Source organism: Pseudopipra pipra, chromosome 5 (genome assembly GCF_036250125.1).
Source record: "Pseudopipra pipra isolate bDixPip1 chromosome 5, bDixPip1.hap1, whole genome shotgun sequence".
NCBI classification, from domain to species: domain Eukaryota; kingdom Metazoa; phylum Chordata; class Aves; order Passeriformes; family Pipridae; genus Pseudopipra; species Pseudopipra pipra.
The window spans coordinates 14,011,240-14,026,929 of record NC_087553.1 but is presented as its reverse complement, the minus strand read 5'-3'; the positions used below and the strand labels follow the sequence as shown (position 1 = coordinate 14,026,929).

The following is a 15,690-nucleotide window of genomic DNA, read 5'->3' as shown; positions in this document are numbered from 1 at the left end:
GGAATACACCAAGTCATTTGCAAGTTAGCTTGTGTCTACACACTGCTGAAAATCACCTTCCTTGGGCACTTTTCTAGATCCCAAATCTTTGGGGACCCAAATATCACTGTTCAAGTGGCTTATTTTCCTCTAGTCTCACACCTGTGAAAGGAGAGTCCCAGCATGTTCATACGTCCACGATGCTTGTGTGGTGCTTACACCATTTTCTCTCACAAGCCTTTGGAGAAAGGGTAGATACTGATCTCACCTGCTACATTCTCCTCTGGCACTGGGATGGAAATACAAAGAACACTCAACCACACAAATAAATAAAACTGCTAATTTCCAGGACCTAATTACAAGTCTTGGGTTTGCCGCCTGACCTGAAAATAAAACTCCTCTTGCGAAGTTTCCTTGTTTGGGGGGTTGGTTTGTTTGTTTGTGTTCTTTTAAACAAAGCAAGTAAACAAGAGCCACTCTGCTGAGTAGGAGAGGATGGTTTGCCTGGTTTGTTTTCCTGTATTCCTCTTTGGGTTCTGCTCAGCCAGTTGTGCCCCACGCTGAGCTTTGGGAGGGGCATACAGGGCTAAATATATCTGCACTGCCGGTGAAATGCAGTATGGGGTGCTGCGTCATTTGGTGGAGTTTACTTGGAAACCGAAGTGGGAAGCCAGCTTTTATTTTCAGCCTTGGGTCAGATGCGTTGGTCAGTTGTCTCACCCAGATTTTTGGTCTCGATCAGGAGTTTGTCCTTGAGAGACAGACATAAAACCTACTCTCTAAATAAAAAGCCAAACTAATTGCAGCAACAAAATCACATTGGGGCAACTGTACTTTTCTTGTTCAGCAACCAGATTTACAGTCTGAGAGCTTCTTCGGATAGGTTACCTTTAAAACAGAAAAAAAAGTCATAGCTCAAATATCATGGCTTAATGAGTAGAGGAGCTGGTGTGATGCTGTGAGCTCTAAATATATCAGAAAGAACTCCAGCACTGGCAGCACACTGACAACTGGAGTCCTTGGGCTTTCACTTATGTTGGAACAGAAATGTATACCTCCAAGAAATGTGTGAGGAACAGATGCAACTTGGTGACTAAAAGAGGACTTTGGTTTTGCAATTTCTAGTTCAGCTTTTTGGCTTGTCTTCCTCTGCTGTTTCTTCTGCTAGTGCAGTGGGAGTGATTCCATGGGAAAGAAAGGTATTCCCACAGCGTGGAAATGCTGAAGGGTGGACACAGCTCAAGGCGGCCCACCTGAGCCCCCTCTAGTCTCTGCCACACACAAGCAACAGCAGCAGGGCAAGTGTGGCCATGTTGGTGGCACAAACCTGCTGGGGATCCTCCAGGACTTAATCAGGCAAAGGAGTGGGTGGAAACCCTTGCTCTTTCTCCATGAGCTATCCAGGATCTCCTGCCTGCACATCTAACATACTGCAGTCACATCTCTGGCTGTTTAATACACTTTTAAATCTTCATCTTTATGCCTTTCTAAGGGAGGGGAACACCAGTGTTGCTATGTGCTTGTCTTACTGTAAAAGGAGGTAAGAAAGCTTTTCGGTTTAAAATTTTTTATTTATCTAGCGGGATAAGAATTATGGAAAATCAATTTCTGTCTTGTGCTTTATGGTGCCCAGCACTGAGGCCTCTGAATATTCCTTCAGCACAAGCCACACATTGCAGACCAAAGCCATACAGCTTTGCTGGCAGAAAGCTCTTGGCATGCTGGAATCCTGGTCTACAGTGAGGAATCCGAAGGCTCCAGGATACGAACTTGATGTTAATGACTATAAAATATTCCATATTTCTCTTGGAGGATTCATTTATGGGGGTGAGGGCTGGGAACTGGGATTTATGGAGGTAACCCAGGCTCTGTCCCTTCTGTTAAGCCTGAGTGGCTCCTTTCCTTCATAGGTTTCAGCTGGGTACTGATGGGTGTGGGGAGCAGAGAGTGCAGAGGATTACCATTGCCATTTGAACCTGCCCAGGTGTAGTGCATCTTCTCTGTAACTCAGGACTGTGGGAAGTACTTTTCTTTAGCTTCCCTTGGGAGCTCTACATTTGGTCCTGCTTTTTCAACTGTGCCGTGGTTCCTAGGAAGGTGAAAGGTAAGTGAACAATCCTAACAGATACTGTAGAAGTTTGGTAGCTTTGTATCTCCTTGGCTTTCCTGTACTTTGTTGCTTGGTGTTTTACATCTGCAAAATTATCTGTTCCCTACATCTTTGCTTCTGTTGGTACCGCCACCTCAGCCCTGAGGAGCTGGTGCAGCTTCTGTAGCTGGGATTACCTGGTTTCTGTGGTGGTGTGGTTGGGCTCAGGGAAGGTTTTTTTCTAGCAGGAGTAGGCAAAATTAACAAATAACTGTCCCACAGCAGCGTGCTCCAGCTGCTGTATCAAATGCTGTGGCATAGACTGAGTACTCATGGCTTTTATTCAACTGTTATGTGAAAAGTAGGTGCTGTTTGCACAATGTGCCAAAAAAATACCTCTCTCTGTTAGATGAGGAGGTGCTGGATGGAAGTATATGTCTCACTTCAGATTATTAACTAAACCATAATAGCATGTAATTAACCATTCAGAAGTAAGAGCTGCTCCAGTGTGATGTTTTTTCCCTTCCTTCTTTCCCCCTTAAGCTCTTCTCCCTATGACTGTTATCCCTATGGATCGCCTCCTGGCCAGGCATTCTGGCCATCTCATATCAGTGGGCAGGTTCCAGCCTAAGTGGTTTTGAAGAGCATTTGTGGCCTTGCCTTGAATTTAGCTGTGGAAGGTGAAATTTGCTGGGTTGGTCACTGTCCCTGCACAGAGGGCAGGTTGTGTGATACTGAGTGCTCATGAGGACAGTAAGTGGTTTTGCCCTTCAATAATGCTGCTGGTGCTCAAGCTGGAGTTTCTGGGAGTTACTCTGGGAATGCTGAAGGTATTTGGTGTGTGTTTCAGTATGTCAGTGTTCCCAGTCCCTATCTGCCTGCAAAGGGCAGCTGATCTTGAGACACTGAGTTCCCAAACTGCAGGTTCCCAGTCCCCTCTGCAGGGTGATGGCACCAGAGGCTGTGCTGGGCAGGAAAAATGTGCACTCCTCCACCAGTTCTGCTCCTTGTTGCAAGTGTGAACGTAAAGCAGCAGCCTCTGCTCTCCCTTTGGCTTCTACATGGGCCTCTCCTTTTGGCATCGTTGAGAGAACAGCTGATGGGTTCAGGGCTGCAGTTTTGGGGAGCAGCCCGGCCTTAGAGCAGCAATTCATTCAGCCATCCCAGCCAAAGCAACTGTGGTCTTCCCTGCCATCAGTGGGCAGACTGCAAGGGCATGGGGCAAGGAGGGAAAAGGATTGGGAGGAGCAGGGACAGAAAAGGAATTTACCAGGGAGAGAGGATGTGGTACCCCAGCTGTGATACCGCACATGGGAGGGAAGATTTGATCACCCACCTCCCAGTATTGACACTGCTATGCTGGTGAGCCTGGCACAAAAATCTCACATAACTAATGGGCAGTGGTGTGCATGGAAGGAGATGGAGGGGATGTGGTGACACAGAAGATTAACCCCACTGCCATGAGCTTTTCTCTGTTGGCATCTATCTCCTGTTCTGCATTTTCTCACCCTTGCTTAGTTAAGGGCTATTAGTTCCCAAATAAATCCTCTGCACTGTTCATATTCTGTGTAGGAAAGCTGCAAAGAAATCCCATACCTGCAGAAAACAAAGTAGGAGATAACTATTTTTTTTTTAATTCCTTGGTGATTACTGAGCCACTGTTCCAGGGGAAAAAAAAAAAGAAAAAAAAAGAAAAAAAATAGACAGTCGTATCATGGGAAAAATGATCTTTCTTGTAGGATATAAAACTTTGAGTCTGACCAGTGAAGGTCTCCTGACACTGATGCTAATCCTGCACAGGTTTGGCTGTGCAGTACTTACGTAAAACACGTGACAATTCCTTCTGTAGTTTCAGTAGAAATTTCTCATTTCCTAAACAAGCGTGCTGTGTTCCTGCGTCCTGTTAAGCCTCTGCTGTGTGCTGCCCCAGCAGCCCTGCCTTAACAGCTCGGCTGGTTTGCTGGGTGGTTTGGAGCCTTTTGATGGAAGGTGCTATTTAATTATCAGCGGTGTTATGTTCCCGGAGCTCGCTACATGAAAGCAAAATACCGGCAGTCTGTAATTAATCTAAGCTAATGTGCCACTGTTTACACTCCATCTCCGAAACCAGGCAGATGTAAGAAGACACCCAGCCTTCATCTGGGATCCTCCCAGGTTATTTCTGAGCTATCTTTGGAGAACTGCAGCGAGTGTATCTACCCACCCCGCGAGTGCCTCAGAAATGAGTACCTTTAACTTTTCTCGGGAATGAGTGGGAGACTTTGTTTCCTAGCAGGGAGCAGGGTTAATGCCTTTTCGTTTGTGTTACCACAGCTGACGCTGGCTGGCATGGCACGGGAGCACATAACTCCTCCAGCAGTCATGAATTTTGCAGTGTGAAAGGGTCCGAGGTAATAAGCCCTGCTTCCTCCATCTCTTCCCTCACTTTGGTTGAGCAGGAGGCTGCTGGCAACAGGGATGTGTGGGATCTCTTTGGTGGGAAGACGAGTGATTCTCTGGGACTCCGGTCTTTAAAAATAAAATATCGTGCGTTCATTTCCGATCGCTCTGCTACAAATATTTAACAGAACAAGGTGATGAAAATGCCTAGAGGTGTGGAAAGACTGAAAAGATTATGTATCCTTCGTTAGAGTGAAGAGTAATAAAAAGCAATATGACAGAAGTATATAAACTTAGAAGTACAGAGAAGTAAACCAGGCATTCCTGTGTATACTTTTACATAATACAAGGTTTCCAATGAAATTGAAATAAAACATCTGACACATGTGAAACTTATTTTTTTTTGTTACTGCACATAAATAATTGAGACTGAGAACACAGTAAAATACAGAAAGGATTAGATATATGGATAAAAATCTTACATGCAGTTTATTATTTTTATTCTAGCTGGTTTAGAAGGTTTGAGTCTTCCTGCTCCTGGACAGTCTTCCAGCTGCAGCTGGTTAAATGCTCTTCCTGGCCCCATAAAACTAATACCCTCCTTTGAAACATCTGACAGTGGACACTAGCTTAGAGGAGTCATTGCCTAAGCCTTGCATTCCCGAATGTCTCTGCATTGAATGATTGCTATAAACCTGGCTGGGATCAGAGGTGACCACAGCTTTCTAATCACCTGAAGGCTGAGATGTGGAATATGAGGATGCTGTTGTTACCCTCACGGACTGTAGATTCAAGATGACAGTTACCCATCTGTCAAACCACCATCCCAGGTGTCTGAACAACCTCTTTGATAGTCATCCACCCCAGTGTTATGGTGGTTAGGTGACCTCTGCAGGTCTGAGCCGCAGCAGGAAATGTTACACCATCAGAGCCTGTGCGGCTCCATCCTCTTGGGGAACGAGGCATTTTAGGTGTTTCATTGGCACTTTTTTTCAGCAATATGTTTCATTCAGTCTAAGTGAATTGTAAGCAGCTTAGTCACATGGGGAAAACTTCTGTTGGGTTTGACTTTTCCTTGTTATGACTTTGAACTCTGATTGTTTTCAGTGAACACTGATTTATCCCCTTGGGAATAAATGCTGGTGCGGAGTAGAATCCTCCACAGCACACTGGGCACACTGTATGCTGGGGCATCCCAGGGATACCCAGGACAGGCTCCCTGCTTCTACAGCCCAGCATTTTGCTGGTTGATCAGAGTTAGCCTGCTAGCATTGCTGGCCTGGAGAGAATTAAAAATTGTAATATCCAGCAGAGGGTGCTCAAAAACAGATATCCCGAGTAATCGGGTACTGCTGTATCTCTGCACTCCAGTTCTCTGGCAGCTGAGCTCGTTTTTGGTGGCTGTGGCTGCACTGGCAGGCAGAGTGGGCCGGGAAGAGCGGGCCTGGAGGGTGAACAGTTGGCGTTGAAGACATGGCACCCATGCACTAGCACTGTGGGGTGGGGGAGTGTTATTTGGGATGAGTTTTTGTCTGACCCCATGGTTGTGGAGGAGGAACATGAGGTATCCTCCTCAAGCACAGTCTGCTGTGCGGTTTCATCCAGACAGAATCCAAATTGCAAGCTCTAAGGCTGCTCAAAGTTGCAAACCACTGCATGGGTAGTGGGATGGGTGGGGGATTTGCTTCAGAAGTGAATCCCTATTTGATCTACAGTACCAGTGTTCTCATGGCTGTCTCTGAGTTGGTAGTGGTCAGGTTTGCTGTGAGTCCCTGTCACTTCTGTCAAGCTGATCCTTTTTGCCATGCAGGTGGGTGCAGAATACTTTGGCTGCTCTCTGTTCAAGCTGGTTTCTGGCCTCTGAATTTTGAACTGAACTGAAATTCTCCAAGTGCACCTCAGTCAGTTTGATCAGATTTCTTTCTTGTCCAAACTGCAAGGTACAAAGCAAAACTGTAGCTTGGTCCCAACTGTACTCAGAAAGGCCACAAACTTTTTGATGAACCTGGGATGAATTTTTGTGCCAAATCCCAGATCCAGGTGTATTTTTCATGTGTTTTTCAGACTGTGTGTTGTAAATGTCACATTGCTCCAAAATGGAGTCCCCAGAGCATGTGATCATAGCACTGGGATTAGGAAAGAAGAGGAGGAATTTTCTTCAGGTAATTACAGGCAGCTGAGTTGCCTGTGGGGAAGAAAGTCCTGCTAATGCTCAGCACCTTTAGAGAATTTACTGTAGAGTAGGCATCACTTGAACTCCATGTCCAAGGGGGAAATACCTGTCTGGTCCATAACCCAAGGCACTCTTGGATTGAAGAAAGATCATAGGTCATGATTATATCTAATGCAAAGACTTCACTTCTTTCCTTACAAATCTCCCTTATTTTCAGTAGAAAAGGCATTAGGGAAAATATCCCTGAATGTTTAATCAGCGTACCTAAATAATAGCACCGTCTCATCTTAATGGTGCTCTCTTATATGGTTTTTTTCACCAGTGTCTCTCAATGCATTTTACAGAAGAGATTCCTCTCATGATCTCCCTTTTGCACATGGGGTAACCAAGGGAGAGAAGGTGGAAGAGGCATGCTTAGGTTATGCAGCCAGCCAAAGGTGGGGTCAGCAATAAAATTCCAGGTTCTTAGTTCAGGGCTCTGCTGGAACTGTTCCTCCAACCATCGAAGTGCGTTTAGGGCTGGATGAAACACAGGAGCCATTGAAACAATTCAGGACAGAAAGTGGAGGAAGGCAGAGATGTAATTATGCACATGGGGAGCGGTCACGTAGCCAAATGCCAGTGTTTGTGAACAGCGACATGTTGTCTTTAACAACCACAAGTGTGGTCAGGCACCCATTTATTTCCTCTGAGAGACAACGCGCCGAGCAGGTCAGCGCCCTCCGGCACGATGCTGAAACACTGGGGCAGTGTTGACTCAGAGGAAGGAGCTCCACTGCCTGAGTCACCCACATCACTTCCTGAGGGACCCTGGTTTCCCCGGGACCCAGCGCTGCCATCCTGCTGAGATCAGATGAAATCATGACCTGAAGTGGTCTGGCTGCAGTTAAATATAAAGAGATACTGAAAAAAAACCACATCTCGCTCTAAGGGCTAGAAGGGTGTTGGGTTTCGGCGGGTCTTTTTAATGTTTTTATCTGGAATTAATAGATGCACACACACAGAAAAAAAAAAAAAGAAAAAAAAAGAAGCCTTCTTTAATGAACTTAGTAATAATAGTATGGTTTAAAAGTACTTGTTTAGCCAATGCTGACTATATGCTTACACAGCTACCCCTGGCCTGGGAAAGATTGAAACCACAATGGCTAAGTATAGAGGCCTCTAAAATATCTTCATATATACAGTGCCTGAATACACAAACAGAACTGGTCTCTCTTCTGTCTACAGGAGCAATATTTTCCATAGAATTTATATTGACAGAGGTTTTTCCCCTGGAGTTATACATATTTATTAAAATAAAATTCCTCCAGAACTGCATCCATGTGCTGAACCCCTTTCCATGGCCACCTTCACTTTTCATTCCATGGTGTAGCAGACTCCTGACTAGGGATATTTTTGGGGGTTTTTTTCTTTGTTGTTTTGTGTGTGTTGTTTTGGGTTTTTTCTTTTGTTTTTTTTAAGAAAGGTGGAACCAATCCCAGGGTTTCAGCCTTAGCTTTTGAGAATAGCTAGTGGATGAAGGAGAGATGTTCCCATCCTTGAAGTGTGGTAGGATCCATGGACTAAGTGACCAGAGCTGTGTTAGATGCTGGGTGCGCCAAAGTGCATTTGCCTCTGTAAAGAAAGCTTGTCTGTGTGCAGTGTGACACTTGCTGCTGGGATAAATTCCTCTTTGCATTTAGTGCTTTGTAACAAGCCTGTTTACTGGAGTGTCAATCTTTGTCTCTCTTGGAGCCTGACCCCTGACTTCTCTGTGTGCCTCCTTTTAAGTCTTCGACTTAAACTGCTTGCAGTTTTTGGGTAATTGTGGGCAAAGCAGTTTTTCTGTTCCTCCTCTGTGAGTGCGATACCTCAAATATGTCCTGCCAATTCCCAGCTGTGGGCTAGTTTTGCACCGACACAACATATTATTGGTAAATGACAGATTTCTCTGAGCTGGGGTTGGCACGCCTCGCTTTGCACGTAGCTGTAGGCAGTGCATGACATTGTCCTGGTGGGAGCCAGGAGGTGGTAGGAGTGGCACACAGAATGCATGCCCAAATTATGTGCTTCAGGGAGCAACACCTGGTTTATGAGACGTGCAGATGTTGCGTAGGTGGTCCTCAGGCACTTGTAGATTTGCCTATCATTTCTACTGTGATTATCTGTCCTGGCTCTGGATTCTTTGCTGGCACTCCAGCAACCCTGGAAAACCCCCAGCTTTCATAATAATAAGAACTGCTTCCTTTTTGGAAACAGCAGCTTCTTTAAATGTTTGTAATGATATGCAGCTGAACATATAGACAATTCTTTCAACACCGAGCCCCTGTCTGACACAACACAGCTCGAGTGCAGTAATTCAGACAGTAATTCAGACATATTTTGAAACTCTTCTGTCTACAAGGCCCGTTCTTCAGGGAAATGGCATGGAGGGAACAGAAATGAACATATGCTGGGACTTCCTCAGGCCTTGTTGGGAGGCTCTGACAGATTTCCTGTGCTGTGCCCTGGGCACAGGAATGTCAGTGATTATGTTAGAAACTTCTCTGATGACGTCCGTGCAAAGGTCTTGAGTACTTTTTTGAACTTCCAAAAATAAGTGTGTCTATTCTCAGAGCTGCATAATACTCTCAGTTTAAGCACGAAGCAGCTGAGATGCAGAGGGGTGGCAGGACTTGCCTGGAGTCATGTGGTGAGCCTGGAACAGAATCCACTCTGTTGTTTTTCATGAGAGGTACAAGTCACCAGAAGCTCCCACGGTGCTCTGGGACATCTGAGTACCTGGAGTTTTAGAAATTCAAGCCATTTGCTTGCCTCCCTCCAGTGTGGCTGATGCCCATTGCCTTGCATATCTAGACACGAGGGCAATACTCTGTGTGGGACGTGGAGCTGTAATTTCCTGGATGAGTAACACTATTTCTGTGCTGCACTATAGCTCAGCACTTCTGTTCTGCTGCTCTAGCAATGAGCCTGGAGCTGAAATTGTGTCCCAAAATTAGCAGTGATACTGCAAGTAGGAAACAAGTACCTACTTGTACCCCATACTGTCTGTGAGTACAGTGACAGCAGAACTGCTCCTCTGAGAGCTGGAAAGAGATTTTTGTTTTTCACTCTGTTCCTGATGTGGGACATCCTGTACTGGTGTCAGAGTTGACAAGAGCCCATGAAGTTCAAAGGTCTGTAATGCTCATGCTAGCATAGCTTTGGTGCAGTGTTCAGCTTGAACAGGAGTGGTTCCAGTTGTCATGGCCTGTCAGTACCCTCTTTTTACTTGCATTGTAAAGTTGTGCTAGAAAGAATAAGATCATTCTACTGTGTGCAGCTGCCTGTGAAACGCTGGTTATCTTCAGTCTTACTGAGCAGATCCCTCGTGTCTCCATCAGTGGCCCCTGGATAGGGGACAGAAATAAAGTCCCTGTTGACTCTTTTGGTGAATGCTGCTGTTAGATCAAGGGGTGTGAGAGAACAACTGTAAGGAGGATAAAGGAGTGGGGCTGGCAGGGATCTATAAAGTAAAGTAGTGGAAGTGCTGAGACAGTTATCTGTAAGTCTTAGGAAGCTTTAACAATTTACAAGTGGCAAGCTGTATCTTTATTATAATATATACCATAAAGATATTGTAATAATGTAAAATATAAAATCTTTGTAACATCCCGGTGAGCAAATCGCTTTACGTTGTTGGGATCCTGGTTTCAACTCTTGCAGGGTACAGACATTTGTGAGGATAACAATGGTTTCCAGAAATGTTTATCATGTGTCAAGAAATCCACCTGTACAATGCAGCATGATAACTGGGCTCTTCACAAGGCAGATGCTGCACAGAGGTGGAGTTGAACCATGTTGCATCTGAGGTGCCTCTGCAGGAGTGTGAGGACTCAGGGAAAGAAGTGTTTGTCCAGGCCATGAGAGGTTGCCTGAAACACAAAACTCTTTTCTGTTGTCACTTGTAGAAAGCATTAAAAACATGGCTTAGTCTGGAGGAAAAAGTAAAATATCTGAGGTGGATAGGGAGAAATATTATTAGAAGTAAACTGGAAGTGGTTGAGTAAAGGGGCTTCAGGCTATGTGCTTTTAGGGAGGGTTTTAGGAACAGGTAAGATAAACCCTTGTCAGGAATGATCCAAGTATATTTGATCCTGCCTCTGTGTGGAATTTGGATGGTGATCTCTGAAAGACTACAGTGTTTCAGTGATACTGTAAGTAGGGCTTTCCAAGGTTATCTGTGGACAGCAGACTGTGTATAAACAGAAAGACTTGGGACTCCAAGAGCAAAGCTCACTGATGGTACTCAGGAACAGCAGGCTGGGGGAAAGATTTTCTTCCTTGGAAGTAGTAAAAGAGGACTCCTGTGGCACTATGCACAGTGCTCAGTTTATTAGAGTGAGAAACTGGAGCTGGACCTGACTCTTCACCTGATTTCTAGTGCCACTAGTGAATCACACAGGTCACATCCTATGTGACTAGTTACTGGCAATTCTGCATTCCTTACCTTTGGATGCTGAAGTTCTCAAGCTGTCTTGGACAGCAGACTCATCTATTTTGCAGGAGTTAGACATGTAGAGAGTATTTTAAAGCACATTAGCTTAATAAGCAATTTCGAGCAGGTCAGACCATTTGTCATTTACCTTGCTGTCTTAAAACTCTGAAAACAGTGTCCGTGTTTTCAGAGGGAATTGGGTAGAGAGGAGCAAAAAACTGATCCAAGAAAAAAAAGATCAAAACAAAACCAAATGACATTTAAGCAGCATTCAGAATTGCAAAATCAAAATCCCCAGCTTAGGCACCACCTAGCTCCTGGAGGCATCGTAATTCCACACATGCCTCATTTGACTTTTTCTCTGAGTTTGTCTGAGGGGTTTTTTTAAATTATTTTTATTTTAATGCCCCTTGGGTGCTGAGTGTTTTACTTACGTGCCTGCCCAAAATTGATGAGTCTGATCATGATCCAGAAAGCAAGCACCCTGGCTCCCGAGCCTCCCCAGGTGCTTTCAGAGCACACCCAGCACACACGCACGCGATAAGGGAGAAAACCCAGTGGCAGCTGCCCCTTTCTTCTGAAACATCTTATATAGCAGCCGGATGGTTGGAAAGCTCAGGGATCAAAACCCGTTTCTCTGTCTTGACCAACGGGTGCTTTATGCCACACACTGAGAGGCCTGTGGTCTATAGCCATTGCTTTCTTCATGTACTTCCTTCCTTGCTCCGAGTCTGGAATAATCATCCACACCCTAGCATGGCTTATTTGGGAATAGTGAAGAGTAGCCCTTTTTCATGGCCCTTGTCTGAGGCCCAATGGTTAGTGCCTTCTCCAGGAGAGATAGGTTTGAAGTGCCACGAAGGGAGACCGGGATTAAAGCAGGTCATCTTCTTCCTTAGGCTGCTGGGGAAGCAGAGAACGCCGCTGCTTCCTCTGGGTCTGGCTCACTTGCTGTTAGGCAAGCGGGAGCACGGCAGTTGGGTGGCAGAGGAGAAGCACCTGATTTCAGGTCACGTGTGAGCACGGGCAGTTCCCGGCAGCTCCGAGCAAGGTACGGAGCTCCCCAGGCATGAGGGCCAGCGGCGCTTCTCCTCTGGCCTGCCCACGCTAAATGTGCTGACAGTAAGTGGCTCTGTGCCCGGTAAGGAGTTGTTTTGGATCCTTAGTGGTGTTTGACTGTTCTCGGAGGCTGCAACAGCACCAAGGACCCTAACGCCGGGATCCACCCTTGGAGCAAAGCCCTTAAAAGCTGGGTGTTACAGCGCGCACGTCTTCGGTGCCAAGTGTTTTTTGGAGCTTGCTGCAAGTAACTTGTATAAGACCTCCTGCATAATGGCTTTGCACAGCCAAAGCCCAGCCTGTCCAGTGGACCTCATCCCTCCTGGCTCCTTGGTTTTTCAGTTCCCTGAGGCTCGCGGGACTGGAATTTCTTGCTTTTTCTCAGGCTTTTCTTAAAAAAAAAAAAAAAAAGATCTTGTAGTGTTACTTCTGTGGAAAAGCACTTCTGTTTCTTGCATGCTGCTGGAGTGGGACTCATCTAACCTGGAGTCTGGGATCTGTCCTATAAGAGAGAGGAGGCAAGCTGCCCAACCGAGCACTGGTTTTGCTGGATCCAGCTGCGGTGGTTTAGGTTTCTGGCTGAGTCCGTCTGAAAGCGGCACAGAGCAAAGCACAAAGAGAGGGAGGGTCGTAAGTACCCCCATTCTCTCCTGATAATCCCTTAAAAAATAATTGCAGGCCTAAACCTCTGGCCTCCAGCAAATTTTCCACTCGATTAGAGGCTTTTGTGAAGCTGGGGAAAGGGACACGCAGACTTGCACATTGTGCCGCTGCCCGAAACTTCCAGCTGGGATTTTTTCCATCAAAAGGGGATTTTAGTAAAACCATTATAAGGGGCTTAGTCACAGAAAAGCAGTTGAGCTGAGACAGGGGTAGATTAGCTTTAACATGCTTGTTTTTGGCACTAGGGACAGGGTGGAAGTTACACCCAGCCGCTCACATGCAGCCTCCCCCTGTCTCGCTGACTCCCTGGCAGGTGTGGGCAGGAGATGATGTCCCCCACAGTGTTCCCCCCGATGTCCCCCCGGCATGCTGCATTTGAAACCAGTGGAGGTGAGGGCAAGGGAGAGGGCAGCCCGGGCACAAGTCCTCGCGCCATGTGGTCTGGGCCCAGAGATCGAAAGTCGCTGTCGCTTGATTGGCCTTTGGTGTGGTCTGGGCAAGTCTGTGCTAATGGACAGGTGCCTCTTGGGAAGGGAATGCATGAGGGGAGACAGCATTTGCAGCCTTAGGGACCGTGTAGTGCCCGTGGCTTTGATCCGCATGGGTGGTCCCCGAGCCTCGCTGCAGGGACAGTCGTGGTGAAGATGTAGCTGGAGCAGCTGGGAGAGCTGCAACCCGAGCCCTACCTGTTGTTGTGACGGGACTTCAGGGCTGTCAGGGCGGCGCTTTCTGTCAGCTCCGCGTTTGTTGGTGAGACTCGCCGCTGCCTGAAATAAAAGCCATGACGGCTGGAGAGTCTGCACAGGGGGAGATGGATGGCTTGTTGGAGGGGCTCCTGCTGCTGGGAGCTCTTCCGCAGCCCACACTCGTGCACCAGCACTTCTGGGGCACTGGGTGGCACAGCCTGCCGTGGGAAGAGTAGGAAGATGTCCTCTGTGCTTAGTGTTTCTCTGTCCTGACTCTGCCTCTCCAGGGCTACCTTAGGCTGGAAAACTCATTTCCGTTTTTGCTGCTCCAAGTGACAAAAACCAGCAGGACTGGAGATGGAAGAGCTTGACGCCAGGCGCTGTTTGGCCACGCGCGGCTCTGGGACAAAGCCTTAGTCAAGTTGCTTCCACCTCTCTTTCCCATTAATGCTGATGTTTCTCTTTCTGACGTCTGTGTGTGTAATGAGCCTGCAGAAGCTAATTATTAATTCTCTAAATTATAAGGTATAGTTGCTTCTGAAAAAGACATCATCGCTGTATCTGTAGCAGCAGTGTGAGAACTGGATAAAAAAGACTGTTCAAGTTTATATATTAGAAAGGACATGTGCATACAGCTCCAGATACCTTAATCACTGCAGAGGTACCCAGTGGAGTATCTGTGCCAACAACATAGCAAAGCCCTGCACAACAAAACTGAAATAAAATAATCCAGGCATTAGTTTAAGTTTGGTCCTGCTCCATTACCATTCTCACACTTGCATGCTTTTAAAAAACCAAATAAACAAAACAATTTTCTTGGTGTCGAGCTATAGGTGTCAAGAGATGCAGACTTCAGGCTGAAGTGCTAAGTCTAGGATGGATGTTTTCCAGAAGGCAACCTGTTAGGCTGGGACGTGAAGTTCTCACACAACGGTGGGGTGCATTGATGCACATCCCAACATAAGAAGGACAGGGATCTGTTGGAGTGAGTCTGGAGGAGGACCATGGAGATGATCAGAGGGCTAGAGCAGTTCTATAAAGAGAGGCTGAGGGAGTTGGGGTTGTTCAGCCTGGAGAAGAGCAGGCTCCAGGGAGACCTTAGAGCACCTCCCAGTACCTAAATGGGTCACAGGAGAGCTGGAGAGGGACTTTTTACAAAGATATGTAGTGACAGGATAAGGGGTGATGGCTGTAAACTGAAAGAGGGTAGTTTTAGATTAGGTATCAGAAATATTCTTTACTGTGAGGGTGGTGAGGCACTGGAACAGATTGTCTGGAGAAGCTGTGGATGCCCCACCCCTGGAAGTGTTCAAGGCCAGGTTCGATGGGGCTTTAAGCAACCACCTTCTAGTGGAAGGTGTTCCTGCCCATGGCAGGGGGGTTTGAACGAGATGACCTTTGAGGTCCTTTCCAACCCAGACCATTCAGTGGTTCTGTGACTGGTCCAGCTACACCAAGTGTGGCTTCCCATTTTGGTTTACGGGGCAAACCCGCGGGACCCTTCACCACCAGCAAATACTGGTGGTGATGATGATGAGCAGCAGTAGAGTTCGCCATCCCTTGGTACCTTCCACCTCAGCCACACTGATGGGTGTCACGTCCGCACAGCCATGGTCCAGGGTTGCCAAACGGGGCCCTCTCATCCATCCATCCATCCATCCATCCATCCCATTTCTCACCCCTCCCACTTGACGCCCCAGCTGAGCCCCCTTCCCCCGAGGCAGCACAGGTACCCTGGCGCGGACTTCTCCCGGCGCAGCAAGCCGGTGGGAAGCCTCTGATTTCAGGGAATACCCGCGCGAGGTCGCGGGGGTCGGCGGGGCCGCACTCGGCGGGCAATGCTGCCGCCTGCCGGGGCGGCGCCGCCGCTGCAGGCGGGACCCCGGGGCGCGGCGGGACGGCCGGCGGGACCGGGAGCTGCCGCCGGCTCCGCCGCTCCCGGCAGCAGCGGGGATGGGGATGCTCCACCCAGCCCGTGCGCTCGCGGAAGCCCCGCCGGTGTCACAGGCAGCGGTGTTGTCGCCGCCGGGTTTCGCTGGGTGTGGGGCAGACGGGCAGCCCCAGGGACCTCGCGGTGCCCGTCGCCTCCGGTCCATTCGCACAGGGGTTGGTGGTGCGTGGGGGGCTTTAACTAAGGGGATGGAGGTTTGCCAGTGCTGAGAGTCAGGCTCCAGGAGCCTGGAGGAAACCAGCTCACCTGTGCCAC

The 15,690-nt window shown here is 47.5% G+C and overlaps 1 protein-coding gene across 3 annotated transcripts in view; it reads left to right on the top strand.

The window, feature by feature from the left end:
• Positions 1-15,690, top strand: part of WNT5B (Wnt family member 5B) — a 75,265-nt gene that overhangs the window by 12,353 nt on the left and 47,222 nt on the right. Inside the window, exons 1-2 of one of the 3 annotated variants that reach the window (XM_064654571.1) lie at positions 1,396-1,519; positions 1,890-2,083. The exons of 1 other annotated variant lie outside the window; for it this stretch is intronic. The gene's annotated coding sequence lies outside the window, so the exon portion shown is untranslated. Of the gene's footprint in view, positions 1-1,395; positions 1,520-1,889; positions 2,084-15,690 lie in introns of those variants that run through there. One more of the 3 variants, XM_064654570.1, reaches the window with a different exon arrangement.